The sequence below is a fragment of the Peromyscus eremicus genome, chromosome 7, assembly GCF_949786415.1.
Source record: "Peromyscus eremicus chromosome 7, PerEre_H2_v1, whole genome shotgun sequence".
NCBI classification, from domain to species: domain Eukaryota; kingdom Metazoa; phylum Chordata; class Mammalia; order Rodentia; family Cricetidae; genus Peromyscus; species Peromyscus eremicus.
The window spans coordinates 30,564,711-30,577,800 of NC_081422.1; the positions used below are offsets into that span (position 1 = coordinate 30,564,711).

At 49.4% G+C, this 13,090-nt stretch overlaps 1 protein-coding gene across 1 annotated transcript in view; it reads left to right on the forward strand.

Annotated features, from left to right (window-relative positions):
- The window catches only part of Kirrel3 (kirre like nephrin family adhesion molecule 3), a 124,907-nt gene that overhangs the window by 38,788 nt on the left and 73,029 nt on the right, over positions 1 to 13,090 (forward strand). The window lies entirely within an intron of this gene.

Sequence of the window (13,090 nt, forward strand, 5' to 3'; positions counted from 1 at the left end):
AGATGCAGTGGGGATTTACTCGGTGGCTCCTTAAGCTTCCCAGTTTTGATTAAGAGTTTGGCCCTGTCACCTCCTTCCTCTGGTCAGGTTTTCCAGAGATGGGAACTGTAAGGAAACAGTTTGCACACAAGTGATCATCATTCAGTTTCAGAGCAGCTCCCAGCAGCTCTCACAGCTCCCCCAGACTGGATCAGGGATTGATATCCCAGGGGAGAAACTGAGGCTCAGAGAAACAAAAGGCCTAGACCAGCATCCCCCTGCCTGAGCTCTTTGTTCCACCTCCCTGGCCCCATAAGGTTTCATCTCTGCCAGGCACACGTGGATGAATCCTGGGCAGGCAAGCGAGGGAAGCCCCGGCCTGGCCTTGGCAGGCTCCTGGCAGCTGCTGTGGGGCTCTGGTGACAGGGTCGGCAGCTGGGACACTGCTCATGCTCTGAGATGAAATATTTAAGAGCGTGTCGGGTTATCTTCAGATCTACACAGCTAAACACAAGGGGTACATGATTCCAAGGGCAGCAGCAGACAGGCCACAGAGGACCATTTAGCAGCTCGGCTTAGGCTGAGGCTGGGAAGGGGAGCTTCAGAACCTCACCCACCTCCAACCTGGGAGCCTGTTCTGCCTGGCAGGGAAGACGTGGGAAAGATGCTTGCTGTGAAATAGGTGGGCTGGGGGATGGGGCCAGGCAGGGGGTGCTTTAGAGGACAGACCAGGACACTATAGGGAGCAGTAGCCACTTTCCTTTCCTCCCTTGAAATGGGGCTAAATTGAGAAAGGGTCTGCAATTCATTGTAGGGTTGAGAGGGGGAGATGGGGAAGACTTGGACCAGGTATGTTTCCTGATTTGGGCATTGTCTGAAAACTGACAGAACACATCTGCCAAGTGATGCTGTAGGATGTTCGCCTTCAGAGCCCCTGTCCTCAGAAAACCCTCCCCTGCTCCCTCGCACCCCTCCATGAGGCGGCTAGAGAATGCTCTGACGCCGTGCAGGAACTAAAACAGGACACCACCTTGTCCTCAAGGTATAGAAGACTCTCCGTCCGAGCCCAGCCACCTAAGCCTCCTTGTTCCCTACTATCTCAGTTAATCAGCAAAGCATGCTGTATTGAAATTCCAGATTATTCCAGGTGCTTTACTGATAACCTCGTGGAGAGACTCAGAGAGGCAAAGGCATGGACAGAGGTCACACAGCTTGATTAACATTTAAAATCAATTCCACATTTCCAGCTCCAGACCAACGCTCTTTGCCCAGTCTTCTGCTCCCAAATGCCAGCAGAATGTCATCTGTCCACCTGGTTAAAAGCCAGGCCTCTCAGAACAGGGCCTCAGGATTCAATCTGAACAGAACAGACCCAAATTTGTTTTGGGGTCACCTCTAAAAGACATCCACTCTTCTCTCTGCATCTGTCAAGGCCTTGGCCTGGCATTGTGCCTAGGTTTGTGTGGGTGAGGTGTTTATTCAAGCCTAGAGGTCAGATGGAAGACTGACTGGTTATAGAGGCCCCATCAGGAAAGGAAGCTTGAGCTGACATCTCCTACATCAGCCATTCTCCTAAGTAAACTGGATTTGGACACGAGGAGGCTGGCAGGCCCACAGGCCTCCTTGATGCCTTGAGGCTCCACGTTCCCGGCTGGCCGCAGCTGTTTTCTGCAGGTGAAGAATTCCCTCTTCCCCACCCCAGGGAGTCTGAGGGCCTCTCCCAGTCTTGTAGATTGCCTCTAGTCCAGCAGGACTCCACCTGGCTAAGTTTCCACAGGTGTATATTCCTTCCTACTACCCCTAACTGGAAGCCAAACTGGTCACTGGAAAGGGCTCCTGGTCTGGGGATGAGACAGATATAATGGCTGTTATGGACTCTTAAGGTTATTAAGGCCGATTTCCTTCCCAACCAACCAAGACCCTCCACCTGCTATGCTGTGACATCTCAGCCCACGAAAGTGTCTAGGCCAGTTCCCCAAGGAGGGCAGCCTTCCCTGTGTTCCAGGAATAGGAGAGCTTCCTAATTTACTCTGTATTTGCCTGAGATAGATTTTTAATTAAATAAAGTAAGAGCTTGATTAGAACCTGCAGAAGATGTGAGGGCAGAATCAGATGGTATTCCGGCAAAATCGCAAAGCAAACACTCTGGCTGGAACACAGGGGAGCCCCGGGAGGTCTTCCATCAAAGCGCCAAGTGAGGAGGGCAAATACGAGAGATTATATAGCCAGCAGATGTGCACTGTTAAAATATGCATCTGCCAGCAGTGTGCTCAAAGAAGCCGGGGGGCCAGCTCTCCAAGCCTGCATGGCTCCGGGGAGGGTATGGGGACCGGACCGGCAGCCAAGCCTAGAGTCACAGACACATTAATTAGTGTTGTGTTTCCAGCACTCAGAAGCAATCAGACAAGAAGCAACTGAGCAGAGCTCTTGCTACCCTGGGAGGCAGAGGAGGCAGGAGCTAGAGGATGAGGGGAAGGTGGGGAATGAATTGAGCCTATGAAGCCAAGCCCCCAGACAAGAATGCTGTAATCCTGGTTGTGGTCAGCTTGAGTTCCCTCAACAATCCAGCCAGCTGCCAAGGGCTATGTTTGACTCAACGCACGTCAAAACAGAGATCTTTCCAGATACAAATCAACTCAGGAAGTCTTGCTATTGAGGAAAGGGCCTCAGACTTAAAGTCAGCTGTGCGACCCTGACACCGTTACTCCACCTCTCTGGGTCCCAGTTTCTTGGTGGTGACTAAAGAAATGATGTCTAAGAATTGTTCGGCTCCCAAAAGGCCTTATTTCCAGCCAGGAGTCCAATATGCCACATCGACTATTTTAGGAAAATGGGCCATTCCCCACTGGAGCCAAGCTCCAAGTGATGCCTGAGGCTGAGCAGGTACCTGATCGTGATGGCTCAGACAGCAGCCCACCTTGAAGCTGGGCACAGCACCTCACAAAGTCTCGCCAGGCCTTGGGCCAGGCTTCCCTACGTACCCAGTTTTCACACTTGTAGCCATCTCTGCAGCAGCTCAGCTTAGATGAACATTACAACCCCCCCAACACACATGCACACGCGCACACACACACACACACACACACACACGCAGACGCACACGCACACGCACACACGCACGCGCACGCGCGCACACACACGCACACACACACACACACACACACACACACACACACGTCACACGTCAAGAGCTCAGGCAGGGTCTGTAGGGCGTCATTGCTCTTGATCTTTCCAAATGCCAGAAGACTCAGGTAGTAAAAACTGGGAGGAGCCAAAGAGGAAGTAGAGGACACAAATTTGATCCAGACATGTTTCCTAAATGCCTTTCATTTCTAGATGTTCAAGATTCCTCAGTAAGTAGAGGATAACGCCATGCCCGGCCTGGTGAAGCTTGCATTTAGCAGGGTATAATGACAACTGGCAAGTGACAATCAGATTGAGCAAGTAAACTGTGTCCTTAGCATGTCCCATGGTAACAAATGCCATGGAAAAGGAGCAGTAGAGCTGGGGAAGGAAAGCCAGAAGGGGGAAGAAGGGTTGGATGCCAGACCAGTTACTAAAAGGGCTTTGTGCCGGCTGCTCTTCCCATGTCCTCTTCCTCCCAGCCCAGTCTAATATTGACTCTGCAGTCTTTGAAGATCCCATTATTAATCAGATGTCCTAACTGAACATGAATTATTTAGGATGGAAGCTAAGTCAGTTCAGATAAAGAGGGCATCTTTTACAATGATGCCAAGCCCCCGACACAGAGAGGGCACACAGATACACTCCTGAGTTAGTTCTCCCACCGAAGGGCAGCAACTCTGTGTTAGTCACTGCTCTCGCTGCTGTGACAAAGTCACAGACAGACTCGACTTAACTTAGGGAGGATTTGTGTTAGCCTAGGGCTCAAGGGATAAAGGTATAGCAGCTGAGACCAGTTCTGTCCAAGCCTTAAGTGTCGTTGGCCAACTTTCCTCATACCCCACTGTGGGTCAGAAGCAGAGAGATGGATGAATGCTGATGCTCAGCTCTCTTCTTCCTTTTATTGTCTGGTCCCCTATCCCATGGATGCTGCCACCCCATTCAGGCTGGGTCTTTCCTCCTCAGTTGATCCTGTCTGGAAATACTCTCACACACATGCCCAGAGGTGTGACTCCTAGGTGGGTCTAAAGCAGTCAAGGTAGCAATGAAAATTAGCCAGCACAGGCCCCCAATTCTCAACTCCCAAACTATAGATGGGTACAGAGAGGAGTTGTGCATAACTTGAGCACTTCAATCATGGATGTAGAGCTGATATGGTGCTCAAGAGTGCAGGCTTCTAGATGATTCTGAGTCTAGGTACCTTTTGGGACCAATCCACCCTGAGCAACTTGACATAAAATGGCGAGGATGCAGAGGTAGTTGAAGCATTTTGGAAATGTGGAGGAGAATTTGTCTCCGGAGAACAGAACCAGAACCCACAAGGTCCCTGAAGTGTGCCATCTTCCTTCTCCCCAGCATAACCACACCACCCATTAGCCCACACCACCCATTAGCCCCCACCACCTGCTCCACTCACGGTGCCTCGGAGCCTGCCTCCAGCCCTGCCTACAACCCTTCTTGTCGCTTCCTTTGGCTAACCTCTGCCCATCTAATAAGATATGCTTCAGGCATCACCTCCTCTAGGAAGACTTTCCTGAAGGTCACACAGCCTGACTATTGTTCCTTCTGCCGTCTGTGGGCTCCATGACAGCATGTTGTGTTGAGAGTGACTGTTTTCTGTCTGCTTCTCCCATGGAGTCTGTCATGAGCATCTTGCTAGATCTTCATCCCTGGCCTGGGAGTACACACTGGGTGCTCAGTGAATGTCCATCATGGCAATTAAAGCAACAGGGCTTGGGGACAACTAGAGGAAGGACAGTAGAAGCAGACAGCAGTGCCAAGCACACATGAGGGTTATACAGTATAGTGTGGCATGGTGTTATATGGTATGGTAGTGCGTCATGTGGTTGGTGCTATATGGTGTGTGTGATATGGTGTTGTGTGGCGTAGTGTCGGGTAATAGTATATGGTGTAGTGTTATATGTGTTATATGATGTTGTGCGGTGTGGTGTTGAGCAATATTATGTGGTGTGGCATTATGTGTTGTATGGTGTGATATTCTGTGACATGGTATTGTGTTGTATAGTATTGTGTGATACAGTGTTTTGTGGTATAGTGTTGTGTGGTGTGATGTTGTAACATGATAGAGTATTATGTTGTGTGATGTGTTTTTGTGGTGTGGTGGTGTGTGGTGGTGTTGTATAGTGTAGCATTTCGTGGTGTGGTAGTGTGTAGTATGATGGTGTATGGTTTTTGTATGGTGTGGTGTCAAATGGTATTGTGCTATGTGGGATAGTAGTATGGTATGGTGTCATGTAGTTGTATAATGTGATGTGGTGGTACCTAGTGTTCTGTTATGTAGTCTGGTGTGGCATGGCATGGGGTGGCATTGTGTTGTGTGGTATGTTGGATATTACTTAGAGAGGCACTACATAGCCTCTGTTGGTTTAGAGCACAAACTCTGGAAGCCAGATTGCCTGCACTTAGAACTTGGCTGTACTCCTTTACCAGTGGAGTAACCTGATCACATTACTCAACTTCCTGTGCCTGCATATAAAGTGGGAGACATCACCACAGTGCCTTCATGGTGACAAGAATGATTCAATAAAACAGCATATGCAAGCATGTCTCAAAATAGTGCCCGATACACAGTAAGACATAAAAGCATATGGCTGTCATTATATTAGCTGGTTCTATCACTGATATTACCGTTCAGGGCCCAGAATCACCAGCCATCCTTCCCAAAGCACCAGCTTCTGGCCTCAGGAACCTTGTTTACACAGACAGCAGGCAGGAAGCTGGATTCCCGGAGGCCCCTCCCAGGCAAATGCAGGGAAGACAAGCAGAATTGATTCCTTATCTTCTTATTAAGCCTGTTTAGCCTGGGCTGTGGCCTGGTCTTAGGTGCTGTATCTCATTTGGGCTGTGTGTCTGTTTCCTGCCACATTCATTACCCTCAATCACCCCCAAATAGGGGCAGCAAACAGGCCAGAGATGAGAGAGGAGAGTGAGAAAAACATCCTTATCTTCCAAAGTTCCATATGAGAGCCAGGCTCAGCCAGGCTCCACCCATCTCCCATCTCCCGTCCATGCCACAGGACATCGGGTCCTTCCCTCTCTACTGCCCCCTTCTGGATGGTCCAACCACACTCAATGTCACGTCCTTCCCTCTCTTTAGCCACTACACACACCCTTCTTCCTAGCCTAAGTCATCTTACCTACCCCTCAGGCGATAAAGTGAACACAGCAAAATCTATGGAGTTGCCAAACTGACTGAAAGTGTCTCTCTTCTAAATTTGAAGTCTTGAGCTTTGGGGGGGTGGGGGGGGCAGTGATCTCAGAGATCTCCAGTTGAGTTCCACACCACCCTGAGTATCTGCACCACAGTTCATGGGGGCCAAGGGAGATGAGTGCTCCTGGGTTCAACGGAGCTGGTCTGCCGAGTTGGGTCGCTCTAGAGACTCCTTCACTCTGTGACATCCTTCATTTCTATGGACATTGGGCCCCTCCCTCACTAGGCCATCTGTCATGGAGAGAAGTGAGAAACAAAGCAGGGAAGGAGGCCTAGGGAGCCATCAGGGGTTGAGGCAAACCTGAGGCTTCCATTCCCTGCCCACACACAGGGCAGACAGCAGAGGCAGGCAGGCTCCTCTTCAAGAGTTGGAAAGTCAGTGCCCGGAAGCCTGACGCTGCCCGTCTAGGGGCTCACTATTTAAAGCTGGAGGTAGCATCCCACATGGACCTCCCCTCAGCTTCTTGAGCTTTCAAAACTAGGACACAGGAAGGCAGGGAGATTCTTAGAAGCCCAGTTAGGATCTGCTGAAGACACAAGGCACTCAGCCACCTGCTCTGATACCCCACAAGCCTTAGTACTTCCCACCCACCCATTCCCAGTGCCCCCACCCCATCTCCAGGGAACTGAGGCCCACCAGGTCATCCCCCATGCAGTCCTAAAGAGTGATATCACCATACCCAGAACAGTGGCAACTCTCCAGGTCCCATGTAAGAGGTGGAGTCTAGCCTGGGACTCAAAAATCACACATTGCTGCCCCCAGCCCTGCCACTGCCCAACATGAGTTATGGGATTGTGGTGTTTGGCAGCAGCTCTGGCCACTTTCTCCCTGGTAAAACCAAGAGCTGGAAAGGTGAAGTGGAAATCCGTCCCACAGTTTACCTGTGATTTTCCCATAACCACTCTCGGTTTGGGGTCCACACAAAGGGCATTGTTCCCTGAGTCCCTCTTCTGAGAGCAAGGATAATATGTCCTTCTGCTGTTTTAGCCAAGCGTGACCCTGAACGATGCTGAGCACGCTCTCCTACTCAGCAAGTGTCACACCTCAGAGATCTGCAAAAATCAGGACCAAATCCTCTGGTGTCTGTAGTCAGTGGAAGACTGGCAACTCCATGGCTTCCCTGTGCAACATAGGCCCCTTTCTCTCAACCTTCAGGGGTCAACTGCCTGCAGAAAACCCTGGTCTACCCTATCTTTTTGGGGGCTAGTTCCCGTGGTCTAGGTTGCTTCTAGCATCCAGGCAAGCTTCATAATGCAAAAACAAGAGAGCTACCTCTGCCCTGGTACCCTGCTAGACTCCTTGTTCAGGAAGTCCAGATAGCTACCAGCCATTTGAAAGGGTTTGTGTTCACACCTATAACCACACACATAGACACCTTGGTCTCTGAACTAATGCATTGGTGTATACATCGGTACACAGGTGCGCCTACACACAGGCCATAAGAGTGTGGCTAAATCATCTGTGTCCACCTGGAAAAGCATGAGGATGTGGATCAAAGGAATCAGTGACTTAGGAAATGGACAGCTTCTTGTGAGTTGACCAAGGTACCAGTTGATCAACTGCTACCCCGCGTCAGCCCCAGAGAAGAAAGGGACAGTTAGAGTGTCATTCCACCAGCGTGAGCCCTCTTCCCTATTGATTCCCCCAGTGACAAATGAAATGCAGACAGGAGTGGGGCAGGGATGCCAGGCCACCCATGAGTGAATTGCCCCTTTCCTGCCCTGGCATCCCTGATGTCAATCCCGGAACTCTGTCTGAGCCAGCCCAGGGTAAGTCTAAAAAGACTGAGTTGGACAGGGAGCCCTCTAAGGGCTAAAAATAGCTCATCACTGCTCTGCTCTGACCTCAGCCCAGGCCCGAGATGAGGCTTTCATGGCAAATTATGGATTTAAAACCGGCAATGAATCCCCATTACAGCATGAAATGAGAAAGGAAAGCGCTGCCGAACAGAAGCCTTGCCCTGGCTGAGGGAGGGTGGGGCTTCGGGAAAGGTTTAGAGGCAAAGTCACAAGTCCACACATCCCACTCTACGAGCAGACTCATAGAGGTCACAGACAAGGTGAGAGGGAACCTGGGGAAGTGGGCAGTGCCCCATGCCTAAGGGATGGGGGTTCACCACTCCACACCAGGCCAGAAAACCCCAGAGGCAGAGGGTACAATGCCCTGTGGCCAGGAGCCAGGTCCAGACAGTGATAGATTTTTTGGGGGGGAGGCGGGGGGTGGCGGGGGGAAGCAGGTGTGCATATGAACTTGTATGTACTCACCAACTTAATTAGGCTGGCTAACCATGAGCTTCCAGGGACCCACCTGTTTCTTCCTCCATTCCTCTCACCCCGGAGCTGGGGCTACAGATGTTCATGGCCAGCTGTTTGTGTAGTTCCTGGAGATTTGATCTCAGGTCCTCAAGCCTACACAGGACACTTTACCAACTGAACCAACTCTCCAGTCTCCACTGATTAATTTTATGCAAGAAAGAAAGATGCCATGCTGTGAGTGGAGAGAAAGCTCAATGGTTAAGAATAATTGTTCTTGCAGAGGTCCTAGGCTCTGTTCCCAAAACCTCCATGGAGTTTACAACCCTGTGTAGCTCCAGTTCCAGGGGATGTGGCGCCCTCTTCTGGTCTCTACAGACACCAAGCTCACACGCAGTTCACATACATTCATGAAGGCAAAACAGTCACACATAAAATTTTTTAACTAAAACATGTCTTGCTGCTTCTGGAGTGGGGATGGCCACAGCTCTGCTACTGTATCGCTTCAATGGGTCCAGCCATAGGCATGTGGGTATCTATGCCTTTCCAAGCTTCCCAGGAATCAGTGTAGTCCCTGAAGCTATCTTCCTCATACCATCCTTACAGGCTCTAGAGATGGGAGATGCAACCAGGAATTCTCTATTCTGCTTCAGTGTGTGCGCATGCATGCGCACACAACCAATATTGCGAATCGTTAGCAGCCCCAGCTGACCCTCATGTGCCCCTCCATATCCAACCTTCAGCTATTTACTCTCCCTATGGTACACTGACCTAGAGGCACCAGAATAATTGTCATCACTCTGAGAGTAGACACATAAGAACAGCTGCAGAGAGCATTGTGGGGCCAGTATATCCTGATTGACACAGACCCAATCCTCGGCCCAGGCATTTAAAGGCATAAGGCATATGCTGTGTGCACAATTAAAAGAAGAGGAGAGGGACTGGGAGGATGGCTCCATGGTTAAATGCTAGCTGTGCAGGTGTGAGGACCAAAGGCTGATCCCCAGGATCCATGTAAATGCTGAGCGAGAGTGTTATCTCACCTGTAACTCCAGCCTCGGAAAGCAGAGACGGGGCAATTCCCCACAAAGTTGGCTAGTAAAACTAGCCATATCAGTGAGCTCTGGGTTTGATTGAGAGACCCTGCCTCATTGAATATGGTTGAAGAGCAGAGAGATCTAGAATAATTCCCAACATCAACCTCGGGCCTCCATATGTACACACCCTCACATGTCCATATACACACGTGTGCCTGCACACAGGCAAACACACATGGAAAAAATGGAAAATAATAAGTAGGGAAGTTTATGTTGCTACAGAGAAGACTCTGTAGGAGGAGAGGCTCCCTCTCAAATATTTGAAGAGGGAAAATAGATTCATTTCATGGAGCTCAAGTGTGGAACCAGGCTGGGTAGGATGTGTTTTATCTTAGCAATTAAAACTGAGAGCCTGAGCTCAGTGAAGTGGTAAGCCCTCTGTCTCTTGGAGTATTCAAGCAGACACTGAGTTTCCCACGTGCCTGGTTCTAGAGGCACGAAATAAATTTATCCGCAGTTGTGATGATTTTATTGTGGGACGGAGCTCCAGGAATTAAAGGGGTGTCCTGAGGGAGGGGATAATACAGAGAAGACCTAGAATCATTGTCAAGATGTTCCCTTCTAGCCAGTGTCCCCTCAACACAGCGTGCCATGGCTCCACAGAGAGAACTCCCACTGCAAGCGGAATATTAGCCCAGATCAAAAGTCAGTGACAATGTAGAGACACAGTGCTACCTCCAGGGTGGTAGCCTTGTCACAAGGGGGAGTCACAGACAGTAGAAGCCATTGGCCAACAATCAAACCCTGGGTAGCCTGAAACCCTGTTGACAACATCTTGGTGTGCCATGGGAATGTCAGCATAAGGACTGATAAAAGGGGAGGCAGGGCCTAATATGACCTTCCTAATATCAACCTCACGCCATGCACACCAGCAGCAAAAACAACTCAGCATCCGGAGAGCATGCGGAAAGGTCCAGGCAATGATAATGAAACACAGCCTCCTCCCAGGAGGAAGTCCACATGAATCCAAGCTCGACCGTCATCACGTATGCGGTTTAATAAGGAACGAGAAGGGCTTCTCACCTAGGTGAAGGGCAAGGTGAGACTCAAGGAAGAAAAAGTGTATGCCAGGATGGTACAGACATGACAACATGTCACAGCAGGGAAGCAGCTTCATCAGAGCTGAGATACCCATGCTTCAGACACTGGCATTTACCCACAAGTTCTGGTCATCAGACCAGATTACTGATAAGGACAGGGATGGGACCTAGCTTCAGACCTCCATCCCCGAGTCTAATAGTCCCAGACCTAAGGAAGCTGCCCCTGAATATGTGCCATTGGGCACATCATCTGTTCACAGAAATGGCAGCGTATCAGCTGGTTCTGAGTGGAGAAAAAAAAAAGCAGACAACTCCAGTTAGTTCCTCTGTGTGCCTGCCAGTGCCCCATTAGTCCACATGTGAGCATTTACTTACCCTCCTGCCAACTCTATCAGGCAGGCCCATGTCACCAGAGAGGCCCATTACCATGCCCAAGCTCACATAAGAAAGTTAAAGAGCCAGAATCTGAACTGGCCCTTTGCAGGTCTGCTCAGAGTCACAGCTGCCTGTCTCCCACATACAATCATGGACGGTGGGCTGGTCTCCATCTGGCCTCTGGGAACTACAGAAGCCTGTCAGAACCCTACGGCATCTCGGGGCCCAAGGAGTCAGAGTTTTGAACTGGATGGTCAACTAGAGGCTCCAGAAAGCCCTTCCTGGCAGACCGTGTCCCTCAGGGCACCTTGGAAGCGAGGTGGCCCACCACATCCACTTTCCATCCCGTTGCGCTTGCTCATGGCTGCTTTCCTTTCTCTTGCCCCATCACTCAAGCTTGGACGCTGCCCTGACTATGTGGAGCAGGTTTTTCCGGGAGATCGGTTCACAGGCCAGGGAAGCCGCACACAGCTGCCCGCTTCTCACAATAATAAACAGCTGAGCTCTGCAACCTGAGAAGACTGACTTCCAAAACACTTGCATTTTCACAAGGCGATCAGGATGTTTGTAAGCGTTCACATAAAAGAAGAACTTTCCATATGTAATTACGTCAGGAAAGGTTGAGAGATCATCCAGGTGACAGCTTCAGTGGTGGAGATGAGAAGGAAGGGTGAGGGTCACATACCTTCCCCCAGAAGAGCAGGCTCTGCTCCAACCCAGAGGACCACTTTTCATACCCTCTGAGCTCTTTCTCCCACACAGTCACTAGGATACTGGAGATAACCCATTTGACAGATGGGTCAACTGATGCCAGCGAGGACAAAACATACAGCCAGCCTCTGCCTCTCAGAGTTCTCTCTCCACAAAAGTATCTGAAATTATTGCATCTGTATATAGGGTTTTTTTTCCCTTGTTCTTATTCCCTAAATAATACTGTGTAATGGGTGTCCACATGGCATTTACATTGTGTCCAGCATCATGACTGGTCTACAGAGGATATACAGGACACGAGAGGATGTACATAGGATACATATGATTATCATGTCATTTCATATAATGGGCATGAGCACCCATAGATTTTGATATCCAAGAGAGTCTTTTGTCAAACATATTCCCAACTAGTCTATTCTTGTTGGTGTTGCTGAATTACCTTCTTAATCTCATCTTTAAATTGCTCGTTGCTAGTATATAGAAATACAGTTGGCTTTGTATAGATGGAGTCACATGTCGATAAACTCCTTCATCTGCTAGAAGCGCATTTAACGTGCCTGAGCTGCCAAACATCCTCACTTAGCCACATGGTGCGTTGTAGAGCAACAGAGGCTTACCTTCATCACCACGAGGCTGCTTGGAAACTGTGGCTCACTGCCCAGCCTCATGAGGGTGTGGGACTACACCCAGGAAAAGACAACAACTCAAAATGCAGTTTGCCCTGGATGCATGTTGCTTTCACACCTTCATAAAGCGAAAAAAATATCATTAGTTGAATCATCATACTGTAAGCCTGGGACCATCTGTAAATGGATCTTGGATCCCATAACCTTGCTAACTATTTTTCATTTCTGATCTAATTGGTTTTTTTTCTGAATTCTATATGATTTCTGCATACAGAATCATTTTGTCTGCACATAAAGACTGCTTAATTCTTTCCCGTTCTGCAGCCTTTTGTCCTTACTGTACCTTTTGTACAAGGCACAACTTCCAGTCCAAAGCTGAACACAAGTAGTGAGCACACGCTCTAGCTCAGTTTCCAAGATTAGAGGAAAGCATCTCACCACACTATACAACGCCAGCTGAACGGTTTCCATCAACGCTGTGAATCAGTTTGAAGTACCCATATGTTCTACTTTGTTAAGATGGTTTCTTACTTAATTTTTAACTGACATACAAAGTGGTGTGTGTTCGTAGGGTACAATGTGACACTTCAAAACATGCGTTTGTTATGCAGCAATCAAACCAAGATAATTAGCCTATCCACCACCTCAAATATT